The sequence below is a fragment of the Trichosurus vulpecula genome, chromosome 6, assembly GCF_011100635.1.
Source record: "Trichosurus vulpecula isolate mTriVul1 chromosome 6, mTriVul1.pri, whole genome shotgun sequence".
Lineage (NCBI taxonomy): Eukaryota > Metazoa > Chordata > Mammalia > Diprotodontia > Phalangeridae > Trichosurus > Trichosurus vulpecula.
Window position 1 is genome coordinate 35,810,075 of NC_050578.1, and position 10,652 is coordinate 35,820,726.

The following is a 10,652-nucleotide window of genomic DNA, read 5'->3' on the forward strand; positions in this document are numbered from 1 at the left end:
TTGAGTCACCAACTGCTTATTGATTATCACCACTATAATATACCAGAGGATATACCATACCATAAAATCAACATGTTAAAAGTATAACTCATTATATCTACCCTTAAGTCCACTTTTCCTGCAAAGTTGCCTTTTCTGTCAAGGAAACCACTAATCTTCCAGACAAATTTAGGACCATTGCCTTTAAAATCAATTAAGCTTAATAAGTAATCTCTCAGACAAAACTGTTTGTTTTCTTCTGCTTATTTCAAGATAATCAAAGTTGTTTTAGAAACCATACATCTCACCATGACCGTTATACAATTTTGTATCATTCTACTTAGCCCATGGTAGTAGTGACCTTTGTCATTGTTGTTTTTCAGTCATTCAGTCATGTCTGACTCTTTGTGACCTGGTGAACCAAAGCTTGCTAGACCGTTTTATCCTCCACTATGTCTTGAAGTCTAAGTTCACATTCATTTTTTTCCCATGATACCATTTATCCATCTCATCCTGTACTGTCTCCTTTTCCTTTTACCTTCAATTTTGCCCAACATCAGAATCTTTTCATTATGTGGCCAAAATATCTAAGCTTCATTTTACTTTCTATTGAATAGCCTGAATCAATTCCTATAAATATTAACTGATTTTATCTCCTTGTTTTTACGAGGGACTCTCAAAAGTCTTCTCTGGCCGCACAATCTGAAATTGTCAGTTTTGCAGTGCACAACTTTCCATGTAGTTCAACTCTCACAGCCATATGTTGCTACTGGAAAAACCATAGTGCTGACTATACAGACCTTTGTCAACAAGGTGATGTCTTTGCTTTTTAGTATGCTGTCCATATTTGCTATAGCTTTCCTTTTAAGAAGCAAGCATTTTTTTAGCATGATCAATATTTATTCAACGTCACTCAGTTGATACCCAAAAACAACACCCCGAAAGACAAAGAGGAGTCCAGGGTCCAAGCCTGAAAGGACTTTTTCTTCTCTATCAATCCAAGATCAGGGCACCTAATGTTGGCCTTAAATAAAAAAATGCATTAAGAACCATCTTGATGACCTAAAAACAAGAACTCATGAAAACTGAATTCAAAGATATATTGAGTTTGGGGAAATTTTTCTGTCTGTGACACTAGCACAAATATAGAGAAGGCTGTAACGTGGGGATTTTCAGGTTCCTGGTCACACTAGCCAAGGCTCAGGGGCCATACTCCCTACCCTGGCCTATCTTAATTACTGTAATATTTCTGCTTCTGTGAACCCCTCAGTCATTTTATATTATCTATACTGTAAAATGTGAACAGCTAGACCCACTAGCAAACTGGTTTGTTCCATTTGCGCACCCCTTCTTCCCCCTCAAACAACTATCACGATTATCAAAGTCCAGAGGGGCAGGGCCCAGAGAAACAAGGCAATTCTCATTTCCCTGTACAACAACAAAGATGCAAACAATTTCACAACAGTATTTCCTGAACATCTGAGAGAAAAAGTCCAAAAACGAAGTCAACAGCTGAAGTTTATGAATCCAGAGCAGAAGTCATATGTATGTGACTGGTGTGAGAGGAAAGGCAGCAAAAGAGTAACTGGAATCAATGTGGTCATGGCATAGGCATTCTCTTCATGCTCAAGGATTGATCTGGGTTCAAAGCTGACCTTAACTGTATCTAGATCTATGCCAGGGACTTCCCTAGTGTGTTAATTTACACATTTTAAGCAAAGTGGGCCAAGTGGAAGGGTCGAAAGTTGTGATCATGAAGACCTCCTCCAACTGAAACAACAGCTAGCTTCTCCACCTGGTGGAGCTGCTGCTGCAAAGCTCAGTTCTCTGTCACAATGGCAATCTGGGCCTCCAGGTCCCTATCAACTGAGCTGTATCCAAAATTAGGAGAGCCAATCAATGTAAGGCGGGGCAGACTGCTCCCTGCCGGGTACAGCCAAATGCCTTTGGCATGCAAGGTCCAACCACTCTGCCAGTATTCCTGTATTTGCACCCCTTCCTGCTGCCCTAGGCTACAGACCTCACTGTAGAACTGTCTCTCTATGTGGACATAAGCAGCAGGGATGGCACCTGTCACCACCTTGGCCCCAGAGAAGCCATTCGCTTCAATGAAGGCAACAGAATATGGTACTCAGTCCAAGTGCCCAGGATCAGGTCCATGTAGGCCTGGATTAGGTTTAAATAAGATAGATCTTAGCACCCCTTTCTGTCTCTATCGGCAGGGTCTCCGTAATGATATCATCAACTTTAATCTCAAAGGGCTTCATCTGGATCAATGAATAAATCCAGGTATCACGAGCTGGCCTCTGGTCACCAGCTGCTGCTGCATTTTCCTGGCTCAAAAGAGAGTCACTGTGAAAGATCTGTGCATGGAGCAGCTGCTGTCAGGTCTGAACTGCATCAATCACATCCATGACTCTCTTGTTGGCTGCCTCACAATATGCTGTCTAGTCTCCTTTGTAAGGATATACCATCCCTTCTACCACCTGTACAGTGACATCACCCTGAAGCTGTAAGGACACATCCCCTACTTTATTGACAAGCTCTGTAAAAAGTCAGCGATCTCTGGACAGTCCTGCAGAAACACATAGAGATCCTGGCAATTGGTAAAGTAGGAGTCACTCAGGTTTGCACCACCAAAGATCACATTGTTGTCAAAGAGATAAAACTTTAATCTGCTGAAGACCAATGGTCTCATTGAAACGTTCAGGAATAAAGAGATGGAGGAGCCCATGAAGGTTTAGAGTATGGAAGAGGGAGACACAGACTGCTCAGGAAACTTCCTCAGTAACAGGAGAAGCATTGTTCGAGAGTTCTTTCTACCTCTTGAACCCTAGGAAAAATCTAAGAGAATGGAGACTTTGAGGTGTGAAGAAAAATTTGCTTGGAGTGACCTTTGTAGACTAATTTCTATACAATCCACCAGTTCCTGTTCCAAAGGATGTGTCCCAAGGTACAGAGAGGCCATCACTACCCACCTTTGGTTGGTCTTTATCTGTCCCTTCATGAGCTCAAAAAACTCTGCTGGAAAAGAGAACACCTTAACATGAGAGCTAGAAACACCAAACTCTGGAACCAAATTTCCTATCCACTAAATCCTGTGTATCCGCTATGGACACAGGCAGCAAGGAGGGGAGGTGACTTGAGGAATAGGTGAGGACAACAAGTGAGCCAAGAGGAGCCATGGTGACCTCCGGCCTCAGAGGTCTCTGTTCCTGTTGAGTCTGTTCAAGAGGCAGCCCAGGAGAATGGCCAGCCCATGAGGGTCAGGCAGGAGGGCCAACAGTGGCCTCCAGAACACCGGCCAGCTGCTACCGCTGCCATGGAGACTCCCAATGTCCATTTTGGGCTCCCAGAACCTTTATTGACAGCAGAGAACCCAGTGTGGACCTGTGCCTGGGGCTCTGCTGGGGAGCAAGGAGGAAGGGATCCAGCCTTGGTCCTTTTCACTACTAGAGGTCAAATCAGGACGCCAGACTTGGGATGGTGATGGTATCTCAAGAGTTGCTGAAGATGAGGTTTGTTCCAGCAGGAATGTCTTCTCTGTAGTCAGTCCCATTGGAGTATCCTGGTGGGACTAGAAGCCCCACTAGAAGTATTCTCAGTAGTTAAAACCATCAGAGTATCTAAGGGGGGTAAGTTTCTAAAGGGAACTCCATCAAGATAGAATCAATGGATTTATCTTGTTATTGAATAAAATACAGACTGAGGGGTCTGCCTCTGTTTACTAAACTCTGAATCTCTGTTTCTTGGACCTGTAAGATGCTTTATTTTTTTCCTGGGGGTGTGTTTTCCCCAGGCTCACAAGTTCATCTATTTTTTTCTAGAGTAGCTAGATTGTAGTGTTGAGGTTTAGGGGTGCTGGGACCCCAAAATAGTGACAGGCAGGTCCTGCCTTGAATGAATTAGACCCAAGTCTTCTTTCAGCCAAAGACAAGGTTTATTAGAACATGGATAGAGGGTAGGCATGATTCTAAAAATCCACAATATTGGCCAGACTAAATCTGAACCATTGGCTACACTCTTAAGGGATCTGAGCCAGAAGCAAGCATTTTAAAATTTCATAGCTTCAAGTTGCCATCTGCAGTGATCTTTGAGCCTAATAATATAACATTTGATACTTTTTCCACTTCTCCTCCCTCTATTGCTAAGAAGTGATGGGACAAATTCCCAAGATCCTAGTGTTTGGGGATTTTTTATGTTAAAGTTCAAGTCAGCTTTTCCACTACACAAAAGTAGTGACCTAACATTGGTGTTACTTAAAGTCTTCCTTTACTGAATCAGAAATTCAGTAGCTTTTTGACAATTCTATATACTTGGGCAGGGCCCATCTAGGCCCTTACCTGAAAACTGCACTGTTTACCCCAACTCCACCTATAGTATATGTTGGGCTTGATAAAAATTTTATAGAGCTTCCTTCCCAAACAGTCAGTAACAGCATTGTTAATCTAGTTTTATTATCCAGAAATAGCCTGATACTCTGAAGCAATCATGCCAAGTCAAACAAAAGAGACAAATAATGGATGAAATGTCATAGGCACTTTAGAACATCAGGGTCTACCAAATATTTGAAACCCTTCAGATCACCAAAAAAATGCATTCTTCTATGATCCTTGTGAATCCTTGTGTGACTCTTATTTATTAATTAACATTTGTACAGTACCTACCTACTATGTTTAGATAAGACTTCATAAGTACCCCCAAGAACTCACAGTCTACTGCTGGTGAGGATGGTAGAGACTCATGCAGAAATAATTATAACACAAAATGATACTCATTGAGTACAAATCTTATGCTACATGAAGTCCAATGGTATTTTTTTTTCAGAGAGAATTGTTACTGGTTGAAGGGGAGAGATTGGTACACATACCTATATTAATTTGTCATAAAAAAATTAAAGGGAGTACTAAATCAAGTATTGGCATTGTGATAAACATATACAATTGAAATGTCACTATGGTCCCTCGAGTGACAGAAATAGGAAAGTCTATTATAGAAATTAGTTTTGGGAAAACATCGATAAATTCACATATTTTAGCAGAAACAAAAAGTGGGGATAATCAGATTGGTTAAATGTGTTGTTCATTATTGCTGTCACTGTTCTTAAGACACTTAAAGCATGTCCAACACTTTGTGACACTTTTTGGGGTTTTCTTGGCCAAGATACTGGAGAGGTTTGCCATTCCCTTCTCTAGTTCATTTTACAGATGAGGAAATTGTGGCAAAGGTTAAGTGATTTCCCCAGGGTCGCACAGTGAGCAAGTGTCTAAGGCTGGATTTGAACTCAGGAAAAGGCATCTTCCTGACTTAAGGCCTGGCACTCTATCCACTCTGCCACTTATTGCTTATTACCAACTCTTACATCTGGAAAATAATAAATAAAGGCTGTAAGAATAAAAAAGTATTGACTAAATACTATAATGACATTATTCACATATACATACATGCAAACATGCATGCATGTGGGGGTGGGTGGAATTGTAAATACAAAAATACACAGCATTTTGTATAGTGGAATGAGAGCTGGCCTTGAAACTGGGAAGTCCTGGGCTCAAGTCACTGAATCTCTCAGTACCTAGGATGTAATCCCTTCTTCTTTTTATTAGTTTAATTCTTCTCTGGATATTTATGATGTTGCTCTTTCTTGTTTCTCCATCTACTTGTCTGACTAACTATGACTATTTTTTTGCTAGATTTTCATCCATTTCACATCTACTCATTGAATGTCCCACCCCTCTTCTTTCTTATTCTATATTATCTTACTTTAATGATATTATGAGATGCCATTGGTTCGACTATCATATCTATGAAGATGATTATTACCAGATCTATGTATCTGGCCTTAGGCTATTTTCTATGGTCCAAACACACATTACCAAATATCTCTTGGATATTTTGAACTGTATATCCCAAAGGCGTATCAAACTTAATACATCAAAAACAGAAATAATAATCCTTTTTTTCTTCCATCCTCCAATCCCCACCCTTTCTGAAACATTGCTAATACAGACAAGGACACCATCATACTTTCAGTGATCCCACAACATCAACTTCATCTTTGACTCCTTATCCTCACCCCAAATAACCAATATGTTTTCAAATATCATTTCTTTGTGAAACATTGCTAATACTAACAAGGACAGCATCATTCTTCCAGTGACTCAGGTTCACAACATCAATGTCATCTTTGACTCCTCATCCTTACGCCAAATAACCAATAAGTTTTCAAATATCATTTCTACCTTCACATCTTGTGTTCCTGTCCTCTTCTTTCCATGCTAACCACAATTACCCGAATGGTGGCCTCAACATCTCTTACCTTCCAATTGGTACTTCAACTATAATCCATCCCTTACACAGTACGGTAATTTTCCTAAATTTGGCGCCTGAATGTGTCACCTCCCATCCCATTAAATTCAAGTCATTCCCTATTTCCTCAAACTTTCTTTTTGCTACCTCCCCCAGCCTTCTTACACCTTACTCCACTGTATACATTTTACAAGTCGGCCATGCTAAGGAACATTCTCTCCCTTGCCCATTAGGCTTCCAACTCCTGCATGTGTCTCTTTATACTTACTGTACCCTCACATCTGGAATTCTCTCTCTTCATCTCTGCTATAGATTCCCCATTAATGTTACCCTCTATCTATTCCATATATGTGTTGTATGAATTTATTTATCTATATATGGCCTTCCACATGTAAGCTTCTTGAGGGCAGCTATTTCTTTTGCCTTTCTTTGTATTTTCAGCTCTCAGCAAGTGCCCAACATAAAAAGTACTTAATAAATGCTTATTGATTAATTGAAATCCTCCACTTTCTTCAAGTCACCTGAAATATCTCCCATGAAGCTTTCTCTGATTTCCCTAGATAAAATTTATTTCCTCAAATTTTCCTAGGTAACTCAGTTAGAATTTTTCCTTTGCTTATCATATTCTATGCAATATAGCCTCCTTATTTATGTGCATGTCATATCTGCTGAATCAGGTGGTAAGTTCTTCAAGGGCAGAAATTGTGTTGTTGTTTTTTTTCATTTTTTTTTCTGTTCCCAGTGCCCAGCACAGTATATTACATTTAAGAAACACTTAATATTGTAGAAACAAGTATTCTGGGAGACACAATATTGGTTAAATTTGAGTTGTTGAAACTTAGAATACAAGGAAACAATAATATATAAGGGCATAGTATATGGATAATTAAAATTTTCTATTTTATCCACTGCTTATAATTTAGGTAATAGCCTAACAGTAACTGATTCCATACTATAGACAAAGTAAAAATCATCAAAATTATTTGGTCTGATCTAAAGAATGGAAAAGTTAGCCACTGGAACAAATTAATGCAGCAAGCTATATAAGCAAACAAACATGTTAACATAGTGTTTGTTAAGCCCTACTGTTTGGAGTAAGAACTCCCTATTCTTAAAATTAAAAAAAGATAGAACTGGAAAGCAGTCTTATAAAAAATATCTTTAGACCAAAATGTCACACTATTACCATAATCAGTTCTAAACTGATACATGACATAGATGTAAAATGGCCATATCTTAAGCCAAGAGGAATAGGGAAGGAGATACCTTTTGCACCTGTGGGTAGAGAAAAAGTTCTTAGCCAAAAGATTAAAGAAAAGCAAAAGAGACAAAATGGAAAATTTTGATAAGATAAAATAGAACAGTTTTTGCACAAACAAAACCAAAGAAGTTAAAATTAGAAGAGAAATTGTTAAGTAAAAAAAAATCTTTGCAGTCAAGTTTTCTGATAAAGTTCAGCTATACAAAATATATAGGTAATTGATTCAAATACATAAGAACAAAGACATTCCCCAATAGATAAATGGTCAATGATATAACCAAGCTGTTCTCAAAAGAAAGAAAATCAAGCTATTTACTACCATGTAAAAAGCATTAATAACGATAAAAATGCAAAACAAAAAAACTCTGAGTTTCTGATTTAAATCCATTATATTGGCAAATATGAAAACAAAAGGAAAATGACCATTGTTGGAGGGACATGGGTAGGCAGGAACACTAATTTACTACTGATGGAACTATGAATCAATATAGCCATTACAGATAGTAGTCTGAAATTCTACCTAAAAATTTACTGAGCTTTGCCTGTCTTTTGACCTACAACTGTGAAGCATAAACTTCAAAGAAATAAAGGAAAGAGGGAAATTATCCATAGATATAAAAATACTAATAGATGTACTGTTTGCTACATAAAAGTAAACTTGTTTTCAGCCATTTGGTGTTGGTGAAGTTGGTACTGCATACATGGAGGGAGTTTTACTCTTTAAATGCAATTTAATTGTTTATTCACAGTCAGTTTTTGATGTGTTTCAATTCGACAAGGTTGCAATTCATGAAGGCCTGAAAATGTTTTTCAAATTCACTTTTGTCTTTTCCTTCAGTCACATAAGTGTTTCCTTTTGCTGATATTGTTGCTGTTTTTAGACTCTCGTTTTGATTTTATTATTAATGTTGATTTGTGATTATTCAATTATTTATTTAATATAGTATATCACACGACTCTCAACTCTATTATGTAATAAATTAATGGTCTCATCTTCACACCACATGCACATTTTATAATCACATTATCTGTTTCTTGATCCAAGTCTCATATATATACATATATGTATGTATGTATAAATACATATACACACACACATATATACCTATATGTGTGTGTGTGTGTGTGTGTGTATGCTTATGACAGAAGAGGGCAAAAGATAGAGCCCTATGGTACCTCACTAGAGAATTCTCTCTGCTAAAATCAACTACTTAGTCACCAAAATTTTGGTCCTATCACTTAATGAAATCTAAATTTATTTCATTCTACTCTGATCTAACGTGTATCATTTATTATGAAAGATTTTTGTTAATTTGTGTTTATCTTACTTTTTGATTGTGAAATGATTTGTTAAATGAAAGGTTTCCTACATTTTTGCCCTTGTCTTGATCTATCAGTATAGTAACGAAATCAAGAAAGAAAATGAGGTTATTATGCTATGACTCACTCTTTATAAATCTGTGTTGCCTTGTAATGATCAGCTATTTTGCCTTCTAAGTATTTAGAAGTTGTCCCTTTAAACATTAGTTCTAAAATGCTTTTAGAATTCAAATTCAAGATAGGCGCAGCCAAGATGACCACTGGAAAGCAGGGACTAGTGTGAGCTCCCCGCTGAGTCCCTCCAAAAAACTATAAAAAATGGCTCTGAACCAATTCTAGAACTGCAGAACCCACAAAACAGCAGAAGGAAGCAGGGCTCCAACCCAGGACAGCCTGGATGGTCTCTGAGTGAGGTCTATCCCACATTAAGCTTGGAACAGAGCGGAGTGGAGCAGAGCAGAGCCCAGCGTGAACGATGTGGACTAACCAAACCAGGAGCCAGGCAGAGTGTGCCAAAGCGCCCTGAATCAGTGAGCTGCAGCAGTTACCAGACTTCTCAACCCACAAACACCAAAGACAACAGAGAAGGTTAGTGGGAAAAGCAGCAGGAATGGAAGGAGTTTGTGGGGGCAGCAGAGGTGGGGCAGCTACAGAACTACAGCTGCAGTTGCTTCCAGCCCCAGGCCCACCTGGTGGGAGGAATTAAGTGGCAGTTCAGAGCAGCAGTGAAGAGCCTGCTGAAGATCTAAGTCCAGTCTAGGTTGGGGGTTCTTGGGGAAGGAGGAGTTCTGGTGTGGAAGAGCTGGCACATCCCCCAAGCTTGGAACATAGTTTTCTAAACTCTACAAGCAGTCATACCCCACTGAAAAACTCAAGGATTGAGTTAGTTGGCTGGGAATATGGCCAGGCAGTGAAAATGCACCCAGATTCAGCCTCAGACTTTGGATTCTTTCTTTGGTGACAAAGAAGACCAAAACATACAGAAAGAAGAAGTTAACAAAGTGAAAGAGCCTACACCAAAAGCCTCCAAGAAAAACATGAACTGGTTTCAGGCCATGGAAGAGCTCAAAAAGGATTTGGAAAAGCAAGTTAGAGAAGTAGAGGAAAAATTGGGAAGAGAAATGAGAAGGATGTGAGAAAACCATGAAAAACAAGTCAATGACTTGCTAAAGGAGACCCAAAAAAATACTGAAAAATATACTGAAGAAAACAACACCTTTAAAAATAGACTATCTCTAATGGCAAAAGAGCTCCAAAAAGCCAATGAGGAGAAGAATGCCTTGAAAGGCAGAATTAGCCAGATGGAAAAGGAGGTCCAAAAGACCACTGAAGAAAATACCACCTTAAAAAGGAGATTGGAACAAGTGGAAGCTAGTGACTTTATGAGAAATCAAGATATTATAAAACAGAACCACAGGAATGAAAAAGTGGAAGACAATGTGAAATATCTCATTGGAAAAACCACTGACCTGGAAAATAGATCCAGGAGAGATAATTTAAAAATTATTGGACTACCTGAAAGCCATGATCAAAAAAAGAGCCTAGTTGTCATCTTTCAAGAAATTATCAAGGAGAACTGCCCTGATATTCTAGAGCCACAGGGCAAAATAGAAATTGAAAGAATCCATCGATCGCCTCCTCAAATAGATCCTAAAAAGAAATCTCCTAGGAATATTGTCACCAAATTCCAGAGCTCCCAGATCAAGGAGAAGGTGCTGCAAGCAGCCAGAAAGAAACAATTTGAGTATTGTGGAAACACGATCAGAATAGGCCAAGATCTGGC

At 38.8% G+C, this 10,652-nt stretch overlaps 1 pseudogene; it reads right to left on the reverse strand.

The window, feature by feature from the left end:
- Positions 1 to 1,690: 1,690 nt before the first annotated feature.
- Positions 1,691 to 3,322, reverse strand: LOC118854587 (annotated as a pseudogene).
- Positions 3,323 to 10,652: the final 7,330 nt, after the last annotated feature.